We start from the raw sequence: 20918 nt of genomic DNA on the forward strand, positions 1-20918 counted from the left end.
TAATAAAATGGTAGTGTACTCCCAAATAGGTAGGTCCCTGCCCATACCCAAAAGTCATTATAGGGTCAGCCTCTGACTACCCCTCCGACTAATCCAAACTCACTCATTAATTATTAATTATGGTGAATTACGAAAGATATTATTAATTAATAATTTAAATTAATAAGTAATACATCAAAACACACTTTTAATTTAAAAACAGAACTCTAATGACCCAACCACTAAGAGTACCAAATTCTGGACATAGTCCAATATTTTTAAAATAATAATACTATTTTTCCTTATTTCCTTTAGTTTAAAAATCAATTTAAAATAATAATGATAAAATATAAAGAAATAGTATTTTATTTTATTTCCTTTAATCAAATAGTATTTTATTTCAATTTGTTTTCAATATCAATGAAATATGAAAAATAAGAGTAACTTGCAATCTAACCCAGCCATCACGTGCGTACAAGTCACTGTAATTATGGGCTAAACTCAGATGTATAAAATATCAAATAAACATGTATAAACAAATGCCATTGATGCACACATTATCCAGTCCTGCTACATGATTAACATGAACCAAAGTAATCATGTATACAATGCAATACTCTATATAAATATCAATCACAGACATACAAAGTCTCTAAACTCAATTTTCGCAAGTTATATAAATATAGTTATATATATATAAAAGTAAGAGTATTCAATTTGGTTAATATTAAATCATATAAATATATTAATCAAGTTGCAATACTACTGCCAACTATAATCCGATGCATACAATCACTTAAGAATTCTAAAGGCATACTAGATTAAATTTAAGAAAAATTCAAAGTTACACCCTAACCATTCCATCCCAATTAGACTCATAATGTACTAGCAATCCAATCAATATCTTAAGAAATTTATCTATCAACCTGTATCATCAGTAACCTAAATTATTGGACTTTGATTCAGATCATCAACTATTTTATATAACAAGATTAGGATCATACAATTTCGGTTCAATAAAAAAAAATGCAGACAAGGCTTCAGTTCCTAATTCACATGTTCGTTTCTAATCATATATACATATATCCATAATAAGATGCTTGCTTTCATGTACATGCCTACATGAATTATACATACATGTATATATATAGATCCAGAGTTAATATACATAACACACAATTTATAATTCTATGATCCAGTCCTCGAACCATATCTCATAGAATACATCACACAAATAGTTCATAACAATAACTAAATATTAATAATCATTCTGATTGTTTGGGTGAGATCAATAAATCGTAACATGTAGACTTATATTTCAATTTACTAATATAAAAGTAACATAACCAATCTTTACAAATTTAAAGAAACCAATAACCAAAGTTCCTGTAATTAAATTTTATCTAATCTTTAGTAATAAATAAATCTCGTCCAATTAAATTCAAGACAACAACCTATACAACTATATTATCCTAATCGTAACTATCATTAAGAATATTTTTTTCTACTATTTATTAAAACATACAAGATTCATCAAAAGCAAGTTACAAACATCTATAAGAGTACAATGCAAGATTAACTTGCCTCAAATCTCGTTTCACCTTCCTTTCCAGACAATCGACTATAGAAATATAATTTCTCCTTCTTCTCTAGGCAATTTCTCGGTAGAACTGATACAGCGTGAGTTATAAAAGATAATTATAACTGCAGTTGAGATAGTTTAGGATTACTTTTTGAAATTTAAATTTTTAAAAAAACTCTAATATCTCTAATATAACATTTAAATACTAAATAATAAATATAATATACAAAATTTAAGGGTTTTACAGTATAATTATTAATAAAAGTTTAAAATATATTAAGTGAAGACTAAGGAGACTTGTTTTATGTTATATGAAAAGATTTCCTATGTTATATTAATGATTATATTTAAATTTATAATATTTTTAAAAATTGATAAAAAATTAACTTTTGTATATATAAAAATATAATTTATTATTATTTGTATTGCAGTATCCTATCGCATACTCAGTATTCAAAATTTTTTTTAAAGTATATACTGAAGCATAATATTTATATTATATTATATTCCTACTTCGTATCCGTATCCATATCCCATCTTATGAGTTGATTTCCAACCGTTGAGTTCCTCATACTATGGATACCCAGATACCACTTGAGCAAATTCTCTTTCAATTGTTCCTTTCTCTTTTGTTAATCAAATACCAGATTTTTTACCAATAAAATGCTTTGCTAGCTATGATTGTCACTTCCAAAGGAACTTCAAAAGTGCATTATATAATTAAAGATGTGAGATTGTGAATACTGATGTAAATTTTTTACCACCAAATTTGTAAATACCATTAAGAAGCAATGAATTTCTTATAGGATCAGATTCTCAATGTGTTGCATGAATGTCCTTGATGAGGAGAATATCTAAGTCCGTTTTTAAAAGCAAAATATTTTTACTCGTTAGAGACGTTTTACTTCCCTGTATGAACCAGTAATAAAATTTCCTAGTAAAATTGCTTAACTTTTTAGGTTCGGTTACAAACTTACAGCTGGCAAATAATGCTGAATGAAATTTATATGTAAGTATACGAAAGATATAGATTTATTTACTTATTTATTTATTATTTTTTTTGTAAATCCTATGATGTAATTGGAGCTTATTGTCCGAAAAAAATTCAATTTAGATAGTCCTTCGTGACTTCGACGAGACTAAATCAACGCGTTATTGCTCCAAGAGAAACTCTGAAGATACAAGAAATTCCTTCTCCCACTCTCTCTCTAGAATTTCTATATCTCAACCCAAAAAGATCCCCCTCTTTTTTACCTTACTCCTCCTATTTATAGAGGTTTACAAATGTCGATGGACTGCTGGATCTAGGCCCGTTCCTCCATGAGTCCCGGTCCTCTTTGATGGGCCTATGCGCGTTCGGCCCATATAGTAGTGCCTTTTTATGGGCCTGACCCACCTGTACGGACTCAATGCCGCGTTTGCAAGTCACATCCGGTCCATGTCCTATCGGGCCTCCTCAACCACTTGCCACTTGGCTTTAAATTTAAAGCCAAGTGGCAAGTGGCATTCTAACCGAGCGCCAGGCACTAAAGCAAGACAAGTGGCAGCTGGCACCATAAGCCGAACGCCAGACACTTGCCATAAACAAGCACACGGCAAAGTTAATATAAAAGAAAAGAGAGAAAAGGTATATATGTATTGAAAATAGGTTGAACAGAGCACAACACAAAGGAAAAAGGGAAAAAGAGTTTTGTCATTTCATTCATAATAAGCATTGAGTTTACAAAAAATGAGATATTCAAGTCACATCGTTACAAAAAGGTATGGAATCGAAGAGTCCGGAGGAGTCCTAGCTAGCTGCCTCAGTACCGACAACATCCTGGTTGTGCCGACCTGCCTCCTCGGTCCCATCAGCCGTCTCACCCTCACGAAGTGGGGAATCAAGATGAATGACAGAATCGTTCGGCTGAGGCTCAACGTCAGCAGTGGCTATGGGAGGTACCACAGTTGACGATTGAGGAACGGTCAGAGGCAGAGCGGTAGGAGGAGCTGTGATGATCCTTGAGGAAGCAATGTCCTGGCACTCATCAAATATGCGCTCCGCTTCGGTGGGTTCTGGATCAACATAGACCCCCAGAGGGTCGATCCCTAAATCCTTGTCGACCTCATCTGGAGTGGAGCTGGTCTGTCCCTCATCCGGAACTCGGTCGGAGAAACCTTCTCGGAATCCTTGAGCATATCTAAGAGCACCGACCCTTGAGAACCGAGCATGAAGAGCCAGCATCCCACCGTTCACTCTGCTGATCGCATCAATCAGAGCGGTACGCTCGTCCAGAGCTCTCTTCTCAAAAGCCATCCGAGCAGACTGTTCATCAGCCAGAAGGCGCTGGAGCTCTGCCTTTTCGTCTCTGATTGAATCACGCTCAGTCTGCCAGACGCTCTTTTCAAGCTGGAGGGCATCCTTCTCATCCTGAAGAGAGTCGTTCTCCTTCTTCAGGACATCTCTCTCTTGTTCAGTTTTTTCAAGCCGAGCCAGTACCTCGGTATTCTTGCTGGCGAGAAGGTCGTTTTCTTTATTAGCCACCTCCAGGCTATCAGAAAACTTACGAGCCCTGGCGTTCCCCATCTCTACCTGCTTCTGCATAGCCATCATTCCGAACAATGTCTGCATAGATGTACATTAATAACGGTTAAGCCAATAGTCAGGTCGGGCGAAGGCAAGAGCAAATAATATGAGAGAATTCATGAGTTGGAAAATAAAAGTCACCTTCATGGCAGATTGGGGAAAGCGGCTGAACACATCCTTCTGGGATAGGCCTTTCGCCGCCTCAAGGTCTTTCGGAGTCCACATGCTCCTATAGTACTCCATGGCGGTCTGGCCATCCTTTAGCATGGTCTCGTTCGGTTTCACGAACGTCCCATCCGTTCGGGTGTACCGAGGGGCCCATGGTGGTAAGGTGGGGAGAGAAGGGGAGCCTGAAGCAGAAGCAGAGGCACCAGCTGCAATAGGCCCGGAGGGGGCAGGAGCTTTGATCGGGCGATGCAAGAGAGCACCCGGCCCGGAGACCCGGGTCCTTCTTATGAGAGGTTCCTCCTCAGGATCGACTCCACTGTCAGGATGAGGCCTTTTGCCTCGTTCTTTGTCCCGAGCGCCCCCCGCGGCAGCAGGGGCTGTGGTAATTTGGGGAGACGCGCTCGGGTTGGCAGCAGGGGTGCTGACAACAGAGTTAATAGCCACCGTGCTCGGGATAGTGTCAGAGATGGTGGCTGAGGAAGAGGCTGATGCTGGAGAGGAGGTTGCCCCAGCAGCAGGAGTGGCTGGGGGAGTATTCTTCTTCCTGCCAAAAGAAGGAATCTGAAGCCTGCTCATGTTGTAGCCGAGGGATGAGAGCGCTAGGATGTTGTCTGAAGTGAGGAGGTCTGAGCAGGAAGGAATATCGTTCAGAACGTATTTCTTCAAGTAATTACTCCTATCCCTGCAAACACTGTAGCTCAAGTCATCACAAGGTATTCCTAAGGAACGGCATAAGAAAGTACAAAAGCGGGGAACGCATGTTTCGCAGGGGCAATCATGTTTGTGAGATTTGAATTTCTTATATGAGGAAACAGAACAGACGCCAAAGGCTCTCGGGATTGGGTAACCCTCTGCAGCCGGCGAAGACCAAGCCCCACTAATGCCCACGATGTTATCCCTCCAACCCTTTTCAGATTTTATTGTGTCTGTACATATGGACATCTTCTCGAACGGGTAGAGGTGGTAGAAGGGCTCGTTAGTTCGGATCTTACTGACCTTATAACACAGAAGAAGATCTATGAGGTCAAGGTCCAGATTTCTGTCACGAATCAACAGAAGCATAACGGATATGATTCTAAAGAAATTGGGGTTTACCTGCAGGGGGGATATCCCCAGTCTATTGAAGACATAACTAAAGAAAGGGTGCAGAGGGAACCTAACGACATTCAATTGAAGGTTCGTGAATAAGACTTCGCCGGGCAGGAGGCCGGCACCGGTCATAATATTAACATCCTTAGGGCAAACCCTAACTTCGATGTTGTCAGGAAGTCTAAGTCACATACGAAGAACATCTAGATCTACAACCATGGTGGAAGTGTTTGAAGGATCTAGAAGGGGTAAAAAGAAGCCTGCCGAAAGTAAAAAGGAACGAAACTAACCTCTGAGGTAGAAAGCAACAAAGAGCACTGCAAGACCGCTGGAAGAACGACTCTTGAAGGATTTCACCGGAAAAAGCTTAGCGCTGTTCTAAAAAGAGAGGGATTTGACTGATGATGGAGACGGTAAAAAGGCATGGAGTGGCATTCTAGAGCCTTATAAAGGCGAGGGGGACCCGAGGGCCGAAGCGTCAGGAAGGTGAGAACTTCATCGAGCCCCGGAACATTGATTCTGGATCTGACCGTCCGTTCCCCCATGTGGGTTTCTCGAGTCGTCAACGTCATGATGAGACGCCTTCAATAATTACCCCCTTATTAAACAAGGGGTAATTATGGGGGCAGTTGAGGAGGCCCGATAGGACATGGGCCGGATATGACTTGCAAACGCGGCATTGAGTCCGTACAGGTGGGTCAGACCCATAAAAAGGCACTACTATATGGGCCGAACGCGCATAGGCCCATCAAAGAGGACCGGGACTCATGGAGGAACGGGCCTAGATCCAGCAGTCCATCGACATTTGTAAACCTCTATAAATAGGTAGAGTAAGGTAAAGAAGAGGGGGATCTTTTTGGGTTGAGATATAGAAATTCTAGAGAGAGAGTGGGAGAAGGAATTTCTTGTATCTTCAAATTCTTATCGAAGTTCATTATGAATTTTTTTCTTCTTCTTAGAGCATGTGTATTGGCCGCATAACACACACATCATTTAAATCAGAAATGTGATTCGCAAGTAAGTACCTTTTGGATCTCTGTCAACGCTGTTATGCCCCTAGGTGAAGTTCACTATGAATTAATGTGTTGTACTATGAACAATAGAATAAGCTGCCAGAGAAATCCAAATTCTTTCCTAGATGGAAAGACTATTCACTTTCTGATATCAACCAACAAAAAAAAAATATGATGAATGAAATTTTCATGTAAGATTGCATAAAATAATATGGTAGGTTTAGATTTTGATAAAGAAAAGTCATATCAATCTAAAAAAAAAAAATTCAGAGTGGTTTGGCAAAAAATTTAAAAAAATAATTTGCAATCTAAAAATCTAAATTCGAATTTGTCCGTCACACTCAAGAAATTTTGAATGGATAGCTGCATGATCTCATCATGACTACGAAAACCTTTGTGGCACAATGGTGCATTATATACAGGGCACCTATAATTAATTATGGGGATAAAGGATTTAAGGGTTATCACTTGTAAAACAAGAAGAAGAAGAAATAAATAAATAAATAAAAATAAATTCCCAATCCCATACCTAGATATGGGATGATCTTGCTCTTCTCGAGCCGATGAATTTTAAATCAAGAATGTAACGTTCACGCAATATTGATGTATACACTAATGCAATATTTTTTTTGAGAATTAATGCAAAACTTATGCGATTGTTGGTGGTGTTGAATTATTGATACTCAACTCTAATGCATAATTCCACGAATAAGAGGTTTATTGTTTGAAGTAGGTAAAAAGGTAAATGAAGAAGTTGGGTAGGTTGAACGACGTTTAGTAGTAAAACACATTTCAAGGACTTTGGCCATCTACCATCTAGATATATATATATTTGCAAATCTAGTTATAATTGAATTAAGTAAGACTTTGACTCACCAAAAAGCTTTTAGTTTAAATTTCTAATGCTCACCAAGATTTAAATAAATAAGTAAGGGCGGTGTGTAGGGGTGGCAACGGGGGCGGAGCCAGGATTGCAAAGTAGGGAGGGCTAAAAACAATTAAACACATGATTGCTTAGTGTGTCATCTATGCTCTGAATATATAAGTATCATACATCAGTTATTCAATTAAACCCAATAATTTACAACCTTCTAACACATTTACACTTCCAAACTCTAAGTCAACAATCCATTGAAGTTTGCTTCATACAAGTATTAAAACAAACAATTACAAGAATGCAAGATATATATGTTCCTTATCAATAAATTCACATTAGAAAGTAAGACTTATGTATTCCGCCCCTGACTAGTTATTAATCAATTATATAGTAAATTACCCAATTTAACAAGAAATTATCAAGTCATTAACAAAGCCCCCTTTTTTTTTTTTTCACAAAAATAAAATTCAATATTTCAGTGGATTAACAATATTAATTCATGATATCCATCCACCTATGCCTTAGTACCTTACACCGGAAGAGTTTAGGTCTTCTTTCATAGACTAACAACGTGTTTGATTTACTGGGTTGGGACCTATTATATTTTATTATGGTTTAGTTTGTGATTGGACATGTCTATGGTTCGTGGACCTACTCATATTTAAGGTTTGACCTTTGTAAATTTTATTACTCTTTTTATTTATAAAAATACTATGGATTGGGCTGGGCTGATAGAAAGATGAAGAGTAGTACATAGGTTTATAGAAACAATAGTACTATTTTTTTTTTTTTCAATTGGACCTGAGCTATAGCCCAGGTTAGCCCATTACTAGTTCCTCCCTTGGGTGACAATTCGTGTTCGTGGGACGTGTTTGTGTCGTGTCGATGTAAATGTATTATACTAAATAGGTAAACTCAAACCTAACCCATTTATTAAACAGGTAAACGTGTTAACCCGTTTACTGACCTGTTTATTAAAATGAGACATTTAATATTTAATCAAATACTAAATAATAGAAAAAAATTGTTATAATTAACCCAAATATTCAAAATAAAAAGAAAAATCATAAGACATAAACAAGGTTTATATTGAAATGACTTAACTATTCATAATAATTGGGTTTAAACAGGTAACATATTACATATGTCATAATCACGATTATAACATGTTGAGTTAAATAGGTCATAAACGGGTTACACGGGTTGAACTCCTCAATCCTAACTCGACACGGTTAAGTAAACGAATTAATCGTGTCGACCCTTTTATGACCCAAATCCGTTTATACCAAACCCAAACCCTTTTAACTCGTATCGGGTTTGTGTCGTGTCGTAATTTGCCACCCTTAGCTGTGTGTTACAAGTCTGCACCAACTGTGAGCCCTAACACCTTAATTCAAAATGTGTGATTGAGTGGATGATCCTAAAGTTCTATTTAAAAAAAAAAATAAATAAAAAAAAAAATAAAAAATAATAGAGTAGTTGTATTTAAACACAAAGGTGTTGCTGAAAAATAGATAGTGAACCCTTATATTGACCGATTGGACCACCAGAAGACCAAATGACGGAATTAACAATTATTCTTCATGCCGCTTTGACTAATTTGTTTTTGAGGTTTGGGAGACCCCTTATCAATTTGTATTAGTGCAGCGATCGATACTCACAAATGCTGTTTTTTCTGTCAAATTTCATTATTTACGCCGGATATGTTATATCTTTTTAAATCGTTTGATCATTCCTAAAGATGGTCAAAATTTTTTTATATCTCTTTTGTTGATTTTTATTTGGTCATTTCTAAATCTTCCAATCACAGTAAAACAACTCCATGTAAATCCAACACAGAAGAAAACCCTAATCTCTTTGTGTTTTTTTTCTATTAACACTCATGTGTAAGCGGTAAACCACAAATAAATATTTGTTAATATATTCGTTATACATCAAATATTATCAAAATGGAATTCACGTGCCTAAAATATTTTGGTTAGTTTGATTTAATTGCAACAAATCTGGTCAGTTATATTTAATATTAATATGTGATCAAATAGAATACTGTGACCAAAATATGTATTAATTAGTATATTGGATTGATGGAAATATTTATCCAAATAACTAATTATCGTGGAGGGGTTAATTTATGGTATAAAGTAAGAGTTAGGGCTAAAATATAATTATTCGCATCCTTGAGTGTAATTATTTTTAGTAGAATAAAAAATAATTGAATAGAAGGTATTTCTATTTGGCCAAGGAGTTAGCAGTTTACTAGAATTTACTAAAGAGAGTAGTAGAATTTATGAGTTGCCATCTACTCATAATTATTCACCTATATTCTCGAGAGCTAAAAATTACATCAGTTACTTAAGTGAGTGATATTGATGTATCGGTTTCTCAACACAAGTTCTAAAGAAGATCTGAAGTCTACATTTTTAACTGCTTGAGGAATTTCTAACCGGAGATAGGAGTGAAGATAAGAAATGCACCACTGTATGTACGGCATCAGAGGCGGTATTCAATTGTCTAAGAGGTTGTTTATTTCTCATCTTCTCCGGTAATTAAGAATTAATTCGATTCATTAAAACTGATTGAAACGATCATGGGATGCTCGTAGGAAAATATATTTTTATAAAATAAAAAATGCTTTCGGTATATTATTTTATTACTCTACGACCTAGGTTCCCAACGTGAACAAGTTCAGGTTATTTGGAACTAGTTGAACTTTTTTTTTTAAACTACTTGGAAATGATTGTAACTCCAATTGAATTAGTTTAAGAAAAGTTGGACGCGTAAGCCAGATGACTGTTATTTTAGAGTTGAAGACGGATATGGTAACTCCTTATAGTTAAGTTGGAGAATATTTGTCTAACAAGAAATTGGGTTTGAAGATTCTATAAATAGAAACAGGTTGAGAGGTTTAGAGAAAAAAGAGAGAAAAAAATGTATAAGGGATTTAAGAGGTAGTGTTGTGAGGAATTTAAAAGGTTTAATGGTGAGTTTGTTAGGAAAATAGAGAGTATATATAATTCCTGAATGTATAGATATAATCACAAAAAAAAAAAAAATAATAATAATAAAAAAAAAATAATGAGTGAGTGAGTAAGATTTTGATATATGATTTACCTATTTTCTTTCTGTTGTCGTCTCATAATTATTTATTAACAACTTTTATTTTGTCAACTCCATGCTAAAGACGGTCTGTTTTATTAACAAATGAAATAAAAAAATGACGGAACGACCACAAATTTTTAAAGGTGGTGTTGCTTTTGGTGGACTAGAGATGTTGGTACCTTCAAATATTGCTATAATTGTATCATGTAATAAGAGAGTATATATATATATATATAGTCTTCATGAACATAGCGACATTGGTACGGATATCCGACTATCCGAGGGATGAGAAGTCTTACTTGCACTTGAATATCTATTTGTACAGAATGGGAAATGACTATGAACAATCAACCCTGCAATAGCGCAAATGCAATGCGTTTATGTGCATGGAAACAAACTGTCTTGACCAAAGAACTATGTACCTTATCCATTGAGAAAATTTGTTGTGTTCACTTGACATGTCATTGAATCAAATTTTGATTCCATTTTTTTTGGAAACTAGGATAATAATTAGAATAAATTGAAATAGTTTAATTCATTAATCATTTCAATTTAATAATTCAATAAGTAAATGAATTGAATATAAACTATTATTGACTTATGATTATGTAACTATTACCTTTGAATATCTTATAATCACAGAGGTAACTTCAAGCAAGAGACTTTGACATTTCTAGGAGTTTAAAACAAAAATTTCATGAACATTGGCAGGATTTAAAATTTCATTAATAAACAACCATTGGAATAAAGTACTGTAATCTGCATTCCTAATTGGTGGTTGATTTCGTCTTTTTTCACAAATGCTCGGTAACATTCTATGTGCATTTCTTCAAAAGACACACCATTCACATGTATATATTATCTTATTTTCTTTACTCCTCCTAAGCAATTCTCTAGTAATTGCACCGCAATTAGTTGTATAGTAGTCCAAACTAAGCACGAAGATAATACATTATTTGGTGTTGTTTGATAATTTAAGACAAAATTTATTTAGAATTAAATGTTTATCTAATTAAATGTATTTGATAATATAATTTAAATATTATTCAAAACGCTCTATCGACTTATAATTTGACAAGGGAAAAAAATACATTAACTTCACACTATAGGAGTGATAGTCAAACGCTCTATTCATGTGTAATTTTTTCAAACCTCGGAGGAAGTTAGTGTTATTTACTCTTTAAATTACCAACGTAACAATTTTAAACCGAAACATGAGTGGAAGTGATAAATTCTTGATATATTAATATTACAGTGTTGCAACACAATATAATATATTGTATAGGTGATGTAACCCATGCATTGTGATATGGTATTGTATTGCACTACTGATGTACAGGTCCATGTCTTTTCTTAAAAGTTAGGAAGCATGGACACTTTTATGAAGAAGCCGTACCCATATCGAACACCGACACTCCTCGGACACTTCTCGAATACGTGTCCAACACTTGCTCAAATTACTCTCCTGAACTACAAATTGCTCCCATGAACTATTAATTTGTTACAATTAAGGATAAACTCTTTCCAAAAGACTATTTTACCTTTTTCTCATTAAATTTGTTACGGAGTATTTCTTATTAAATATTTTTATTATCTTTCCTTTTATCTAAATATTAATTATATCATTTACCTTAATTTTATTATTAGTATCAATTTATCATAAATTGAAAAAAAATAAATAGATTTGTAATTACCATTTTCTAAAATTATTAACTTATTATTAAAAATTTACTATTTATAATAAAACTTATTATACTTAGTTTAAACTCTTTTAATTTGAAAAAATATATATTTTTCATACAATATATAATATATTCATGAAAAATTAATAAAGTACTTAAATAAAAATACCTTCTTTTTTATGCAATATATTCATGAAAAATTAAGAAATTACTTTAATTGTTTTAAAATTTTCTATTTAAGATTTTTATTTAAACAGTCAATTTAAAAAATTAAAGATAAATTTATGCAAATTTAATGGATAATATGGCATCAAATTAATAAAAAGAAATTCACAAATTATTTCAATAAGGAAAAAAAAAATTAAGTGTAATTCAATAAGAAAGAATATTATGGTCATTTAATAAAAAATAATTTAAATATTGAGACATTTTATAACTAAATGTGATATTAAATGAATTATTTATAAATTCAAACATGGTTCAAGAAATTCTTTTTACGGTTCTCTATGGTAAATTCTTACTCGAGAATTCTATATTTTTGTCCATAAAAGGTGACGTAAGTACTATGGATGAGATCATCCTCCTTTTTGGTCATCCAGGGACCTGACAATGAAAGGTATTTTTGAGCAGTTTGAATTCTAATTTAGAAAATATGTCGTCAACCAAACCAATGTACCATTCTAATTTCGAAAAAAAATAAGAGAAAAATTGAAGTATCATAATACGTTGATGTTATGATGAAGCCTAAACCGGTCACAAATGACGTTAGAAATTAACTTTTAAAATAATTTTTGACGGAAAACAATGACAATAGAGTATGTGGATTGTTTGAACCGTTAAAACTCAAATAAAAATCCAAGTATGCATTTTAAGGATTTTCAAGTAGTATAATTTTGAATGTTTGATTGAAAACGTAGAGTATTTGAACAATACTTGTTGCTTAATTTGCACCATGTTAGGTCAATTCTCTCTTCCAATTCCAAACCTAGCCAATTCTAATGTTCATTAGTTTTGGACGCTCAAGCTTAGTTAATTTTCCTAAAGGTGTTATATGGGTGCACAAATAAAACTTTTCAAAGTTAATAATATATAAACAAATTTTTTTTTTTTTATTAGCCTTGGAATGATATGAAACACAGAGTCTTTCAACAATCTGAATAATCTCTGGAGACTCGAAAATGTGCCTATACACTCGGACCAAATAAGTCATTGCAGTAACAATAAAAACTAATCACAAAAAATACCCTAGCACTAAAGTCTAACAAACCAACCTTCATAACATATTATATTGCTTTATTTAAATTGACAAAGGTCTATTCACACACAATATATATATATAGTAGTGGTCATGATAATGATAGACTGACATGTCCAGTTTCCACTATCCATCACAAAACGTGACAATGGAAGGTGATGTACAGTGATCATTTCATTTTTCTTGGCAAGCGAAACTTGGAGGAAAAGATCATTAAATTCACATAAGCTTTATTTTTGACCAAAAGTTGGTTGTAATTCAAAAAATATACAGTCAAGTCAACCAAACGGTCCAAACCAATGCACTAAACGAAAAATAAAAGTAATCATATCTTATCCAAAAGAGAAGAGAGAGAAAAACCTAGGAGACCCAAACCATTCTTCTCTTTATATTCTACATTCTTGCACAAAAGTTTCTCACCCTTGTCTGGAGATTTCGGGGCACGTGTAAACGTAACAACAATATTCTATGTGAATTTCTTCAAAAGACCCTTATTTTCTCTTTTTCCACATTTCTATGTATGTACTTCTCTTAAGCAGTTCTCTGAAAATTGCATGGTATTTAGTTGTCTAGTAGTTCGAACTATGCACGAAGATAGTACATCCTTTCTTGACCTTCAATGGGATATACATATACATATATATACATTAATTATTTTTTAAGTTGAATATTCACGTACAATTAACTAGAAAGCTAGCATTCAAGTTCCTCACGATATGGATGCTTAGGTACTACTTGAGTAAATTCTCTTGGTATCGTACATCTGGGATTCTCAGTCGTTGGATGTGACGGTAGGATTCATTTGATGGATGATCCAACGATTGAGATGCCCCGAGGGTATGGTGCCCCCGAGATATTGTAGAATTTTCCCTACCTATGATTGTTACTTTCGAAGGAACTTCAAAAGTGAATTATATAATTAAAGAAGTGAGATTGTGATTTGTGAATATTGATGTAAGATTTTTACCACCAAATCTATAAATACCATCAAGAAGCTAGGGATTTCTTATCGGATTAGATTCTCGATGTAAATGTGTTGCATGAATGTCTCATCTTGTGGTGTAGCATATTGTGATATAATGTGTTAGCACTGTTGATGTACACGTGCACAAGATGACAGAAACAATAAGAGATAGGAGAATATCCACGTCGTTTCTTAAAAGCAAAATATTCTTAACCGTTAGAGACGTTTTCACTTCCTTGTACAAACCAATAATTGAAATTTTCTAATAAGATTGCATTAACTTTATCTTTTTGGAACTTTGGATACAACCAACAAATAATGTTGAATGAAATTTCATAGGAAGATTGCGCAACTTTATAGATTTGGATACAACCAACAAATAATGTTGAATGAAATTTCTGCATCACTTTATAGATGAAATTTCCTAGGAAGATTGCGCAACTTTATAGATTTGGATACAACCAACAAATAATGTTGAATGAAATTTCCTAGTAAGGCTGCATCACTTTCTAGATTTGGATACAAACAACAAATAGTGTTGAATGAAATTTTAATGCAAGTATACGAAAAGATAATTTTTTTTTTTTTTTTTTATGTTTGTTTGTAAATCGTACGATGTGATTGGAGCTTATTGCCATAAACAAATCAATTTAGATGGTCTTTTGTGACTCCAACGAGGACAAGTATACGAAAAGATAAATTTTTTTTTTATGTTTGTTTGTAAATCGTACGATGTAATTGGAGCTTATTGCCATAAACAAATCAATTTAGATGGTCTTTTGTGACTCCAACGAGGACTTTATCAACGTGTTATCAACGTGTTATTGCTCCAAGAGAAACTTCTCACTATGAATTAATGTGTTGCACTACTAATGTACAAGTGCATAAAACGACACGCAATAAAATAAAGGACAATAGAAAACCCAATTCTTTCGTTGAAAAGACTTTACACCCCATGAACCGGCCAATTCAGCTGGTTTACACTAATATTTATTTGAATTCATTCTACCGTGATCACAACTGAGAACCATGATTCAAATTTGAATTGACCTGACACACTCAAGAAATTTTGAATGGATAGTAGCATGATCTCATCATGACCACCAAAACCTTTGTCACACAATGGTGCAATATATACAGGGCATCGATAACTAATTATGGGGATAAAGGATTTAAAGGTTATCACTTGTAAAAAAATAAATTAAATAAAAGAATAAAAAATAGATAAATATAAATACATTCCCAACCTAAATGTAGAAATGGGATCTTATTATTCTCAGGACGATGTACCTTTAAATCAAGGATGTAATGTCCACACAATATTGATATATTCACTAATACAATATAATTTCTTTGAGAATTGATGCAAAACCTATGCAACATTGTAACACCTTTATTTTTTTAAAAAAATTATTATCATCTTTGGCGTTGTATTACGTAGTATTAATTTAATTGTATTGATGATATATAATTCGACGAAGAACAAGTTTATTGTTTGAAGTAGGTAAAAAGGTCAATTGGGTAGGTTGAACTGTCATCTTCCAAGGTTTAGTAAAACACACAATTCAAGGGCTTTGGTCATGGTTATAATTGATTGAATTAAGACTGTGACTCACCAAAAAGCTTTTAATTTAACTTTTTAATGCTCACCAAGACCCTTTTTTAAAAATAAATAAATAAGGGCCATGTGTCACAAGTCTGCATCAACTTTGAGCCCTATCTTATTCCCATTTTTATAATTTAGTCATCTCTATATTTTTGTGAATTTTAATGAGAGTGTCGAATTGTGTTATTTTTAGGATCACGCATAATAACAAACCAGTTTTCTCTTTGCTAAACAGCCTTTGGTTATATTATTTACTTTCATAACGTCCGCTTTGTCATATGGTATTTGAATTTTTTCTTTTCTTTTCTAATTTAGGAACTTGTGTTATTGTAAAGTTCCAGTAGAAGATTTACAGGCTTGAATGATTGAATATGTCAAGTTCCAGAACTTTATATTTTGAGTTAAATATATATATATATATATATAGTAATTGGTATACTTGATTAATATTTTACTTGCAGTGTATTTTAGATAAAATGGTCCACAATATTTCGAAGGCTCGCCATTCGGCCTAGCCCAGCCCGGTCAAAAAAGTGGCAGGCCCAAACCCGCCCAAGAGGGCTTGTTGGGTTGTAGGCGCATGGACTTCTCAAAGTCAAAATGTACCTCTCCCAGCTCAAATCATATATACATGTATTAGCTAGTTTCTTTATATTTTGAAACGTATAAGCATGTCGTATCAGTTGATACGCGACGTATCGTTTCATTCGTAACTTTTTTTTAAGGGTTTGATATTGTTACACACTTTCATTAATCGACCGATTTACACCGATATGTATATATATATATATATATATATATATATATATATATATCTTTTTGCAAGATAATATGTGTTAGATTAATAGATGTGGCACTCATTAACGGAGAATCCAGCAACTGCTAATGTATAAATTATATACATAAGTTTTTAATGCATATAATACAAGATACGAGTATCTTAATATAATTTTGTAATTATAAAAATGCAAGGATTTTGGCAACACACTAGCTTGTAAATAGAATTGCAACATGAGCTAATTCAATAATCATTAGAATTTAGAATAGTTCATTGTAATATGATTTTTTGTAGGGGATCCCTCTTTAGATTAATCTGCGAAGCAGCAGCAGCAATAATAATAATTTGGGGTGAATATTATTTTTATTTGGTGTATGAATAAGTCAATTTATTATTAATTGAGAACATTTGTCGTGTGGTTAATATATTAACAAATAACAATATAATAGTTCATTGTAATATGATTTTTTGTAGGGGCCTCTTTAGATTAATCTGTGAAGCAGCAGCAACAATAATAATAGTTGGATTATATAAATATAACTTTATCATGTATGTAAAAAAAAAAAATGCATCAAAAAAATAGATCAGAGATAACAATTGTTCATCAATATCACACATTAAGCTAGAAAAATACAAATTCATAAATCACATTTATCTTCTTACTTTTCAACTGACTTAATCTTTAAATAAAATTATGTAACAAATAGTAAATTTACAAATAATGTGCTCGTAACGCCTCAATCCACTAATGTCTATTCAACGGATTTAAAAAATTGTCTTGAGCAATAATAATATATAGTGAAGTATAATTAAAAATTGAATGGGGCATTTTTAAAATTTTCATAAAAAAGTAGAATCATTTTAAAGTTTTTTTATAAAATTTATAGATAATTTTATAAATAAAATAAATCCAATGGAGACGGCTGCCCTTAATGGGTCCGTGCCTGGTGGTGTAATGTTTTTTTATAATAATTATTATTAGAAGCTTCTCATTCTTATTTGGCTTGAATCAAACAGTCAAAATACCTAATCGAGATTGTTTATGATTTTAAATTTATGCATCCGAGGATGTTAACATAGTTGGCTGGTGTTAAATTTTTTTTTTTATCTTACATTGGTTTTGGACGAAAAATGTTATGGGCCTTTTGGGTCAAAAGATAATCGTTAGGTCCATACTCAGCCCGGTAGAGGGCAATAGGCCGAGCCAGGCTGGCCCGCATAGTAAGCTAGGGCCCAATGGTGAGGCTTAAAGTACTAATGTACTAATGCCAATTTAAGATGGAAACCAAAGCCACGACACGTTGGTTAATTCCAAAGCTTCTAATGTGGTACCAAGAATACAAGCAATCCTTAACGAATTAATGTTTAAAAATGTAAAACAAGAAAACTAAGAATTGTAATTGAACAAATTGATGAATAGTTCTAGATCGACTTAATAGGAGACAACTCAAGTATGTTTATTAAGTAAAAAGTTTGAACTTCAATACAATTTTCAAACTTTTATAGAATTAGATTTGGAGGGATAGGAAGAGAAATAAAAGAAATGATAGTGAAAGTGTGTTCGTTTGGTTAAAAATGATAGAAAAGAAAGGAAAGGGAGAGATCCTTATTCCTCATTTTCTATCACTCCAAAAATGAAAAAATGGGAAGAGAAATTTAAGGAGTATTTTCACAATTTCGAAACTTCCCTCAATAATTAAAAGGAAAAAATTATCATTCCACTCATATTTCATATATTTAAAAATAAGTTATAGTAATTTAGTTGTTATCATTTCTTTTATTTTCTCCCATCTATCATATCCAAAGAAGAATATTATCATTTTTTTTTTTTTCCTTTTTTCTTCTATTTATCCAAACATAAACTATCCTTTTTTTTTTTTCATAACTAATATTATTATTATTTTTTTCTTTTCTCTTCTATGTATCCAAACAAAGTTCACAAACAGAAAATCTTAACAAACTACAGAAAATCTTAACAAACTCGTTAACAGTCGTCAAAAGACTTCCTACGAATAAAAAATTTCTTTTAATCAATATCAATATCAAGTTCAAGCTTGAGAACTGCTAAACAAGTCAAACACGATCTTCCTACAAAAAAACATCTTAGGAGATCAAAGAATAAGTGAATGAAGAAGTTTTAAAACCTTCCGGGGAAAAATAAAATAAAAAATTTTAAGTGATTGGTTTTAACACGATGTTCAAGACAAATTTTTGTTTTTTTTTTTTTAAATAGACCTTCCAATATATTTTTTTTCCCCCGGAAGGTTTTAAAATTTTAGAAATTTTTTATTTTACCCGGAAGAATAAGTGATCAAACAATATCAAATGTGCATGCTTCCAATCACAAATGAACACACATCATAACAAAAACATTGTTTCTGTTTCGGATGAAAACAAAAACGCATAAGTTGCCAAACGATCCCTTAATTTTTTATTTTCTTTATGTAAATCCAAGAAATTCTCCCATTCTAATGAGAAAAGGAAGCCAAAAATGCCGCAAAGCACACTAAACAACAATAATTCAACAAAACATTGATCACATGGGATGAAATTGACCCAACATTGACAGCAGAGAATTACCTTTTTTGGGATGATATAAAGGTAGTCACAAGTACTACTTTAGAAGAGTGTGTGTATAATATACCTCGATTTGTGTAAAGAGATCATGAAGACCCTTTGTTCTAAAGAATTTGTCAACAGCGTCGTTGTGGGTTGCTCCACCACCAACATCGTTCATCTTCAGTACGACCCCTCCGCCCACTGCTTGTTGCCCTCCTCTTAGGTACGAAAAGCACATTCCCATCTGTCACTCTCTCCTCCCTCCCTCTCTCTTTACAATATCTGAAATGTGTAATTATTCACGGTTTTTTGGTCTTACGCCAGTCGATGGATTCTTTGCGGGCCTGCCAAAGTATTTGTATAAAACACTCAAAATATTGATTCGAACACCAGCTGAACCCTTTTTTTGATGGCTGACTCTCAGGCAATTGTGTGGGAGAGAGACTAGTAAGAACTTCCAGCAAAGTTCTTTTATGCCTTGATGTAAAGACTTCTATCTAAGTGTTAAAAGAAATAAAAATGCAAATACTAAAGAAATTGGAATGAACAGGCTGAATGGAAATTGACTTCAAATGAAAAGGGCCGAATAAAAATAGATGGCAAGAATTCAATCGATTGCCATTGAATTGAAAACAATTTGAATTGAATTGTGCATAATTAAAATGAAGTAAAGCAAAATGCAGTGGCAATAATTTAATCAATTGCCAGTAAAGGAAATGACAAGAATTTAATCAATTGCCATTGGATTGAAAATATTTTGAATTGAAATAGCATTATTAAAACTGACAGAATGGAAATTGACTGAAAGAAATGCAATAAAACAAAATGCCGTGGCAAGAATTTAATTAATTGTCAACTAAATGCAATTACAAGAATTTAATCAATTGCCATTGAATTGAAAACATTTTTAATTGAAAGGTGTATAATTAAAATAGGCAGAATGGAAATTGCATGGAAAGTGAAAGAAAGAAATAAACTGGCCGAATTAACATGAAGCGAATCTTATCAAAGATTGGTCATTGAATCCGTTTGCTTGAAAGAAAATGGCTGATAATGTAAATAGCATAGCTAAAGCATTGCAAAAGAAGAGTAAGCTACTAGAACTTAAATTCTTTGAATGAAAATTGCCATAAAGAAATTGATGGAAAATGACGTAGAGTCAATTGAATAAGAAATGCATGTTTTGTGGGTGGTGCTGGACAAATTAGAATATGATTACAATACTTCTATTTATAGAAATCTTAACTAACTTATTTTCCTAACTTTTTGCAAGAAAATCTCTCATTCCTTTATTTTCTTTTCATAATTTGAACTGAGTCAAATCCCGTTGTTATTCTGCTTCCCTTCTCATCTTGCTTCAATAGGAAATCTTTATTAAAACAACCTTCCTCGATTTAGTCACATGCAAGTTGCTGAGACATTGCTGAAAAATTGCTAACCAGTTGCTGGAAAGTTGCTAGTTTTTAGCAACTTCTTTTCTTATAAACATGGCAGCCGTATCTTCCTTAAATGGCCTAATGACCACTTTCTTGAATCCCTTTTCCTTTTCCAACTAAATTCCTACTTCATAGGGATTTCATTTTAACTAAATCTCTAGTATTTCTTTTTCAATCAATGACCATATTTGAGTTGATTCGAATCTCTATAAATATATTCAACAACAACCTTATTTGATAAGGTGGCTGAACATGGTTCGCTAGA

The sequence above is a fragment of the Cornus florida genome, unplaced genomic scaffold (genome assembly GCF_030987335.1).
Source record: "Cornus florida cultivar Cherokee Brave unplaced genomic scaffold, ASM3098733v1 CherokeeBrave_3.0.0_Hap2_Chr02, whole genome shotgun sequence".
Classification (NCBI taxonomy): Eukaryota; Viridiplantae; Streptophyta; class Magnoliopsida; order Cornales; family Cornaceae; genus Cornus; species Cornus florida.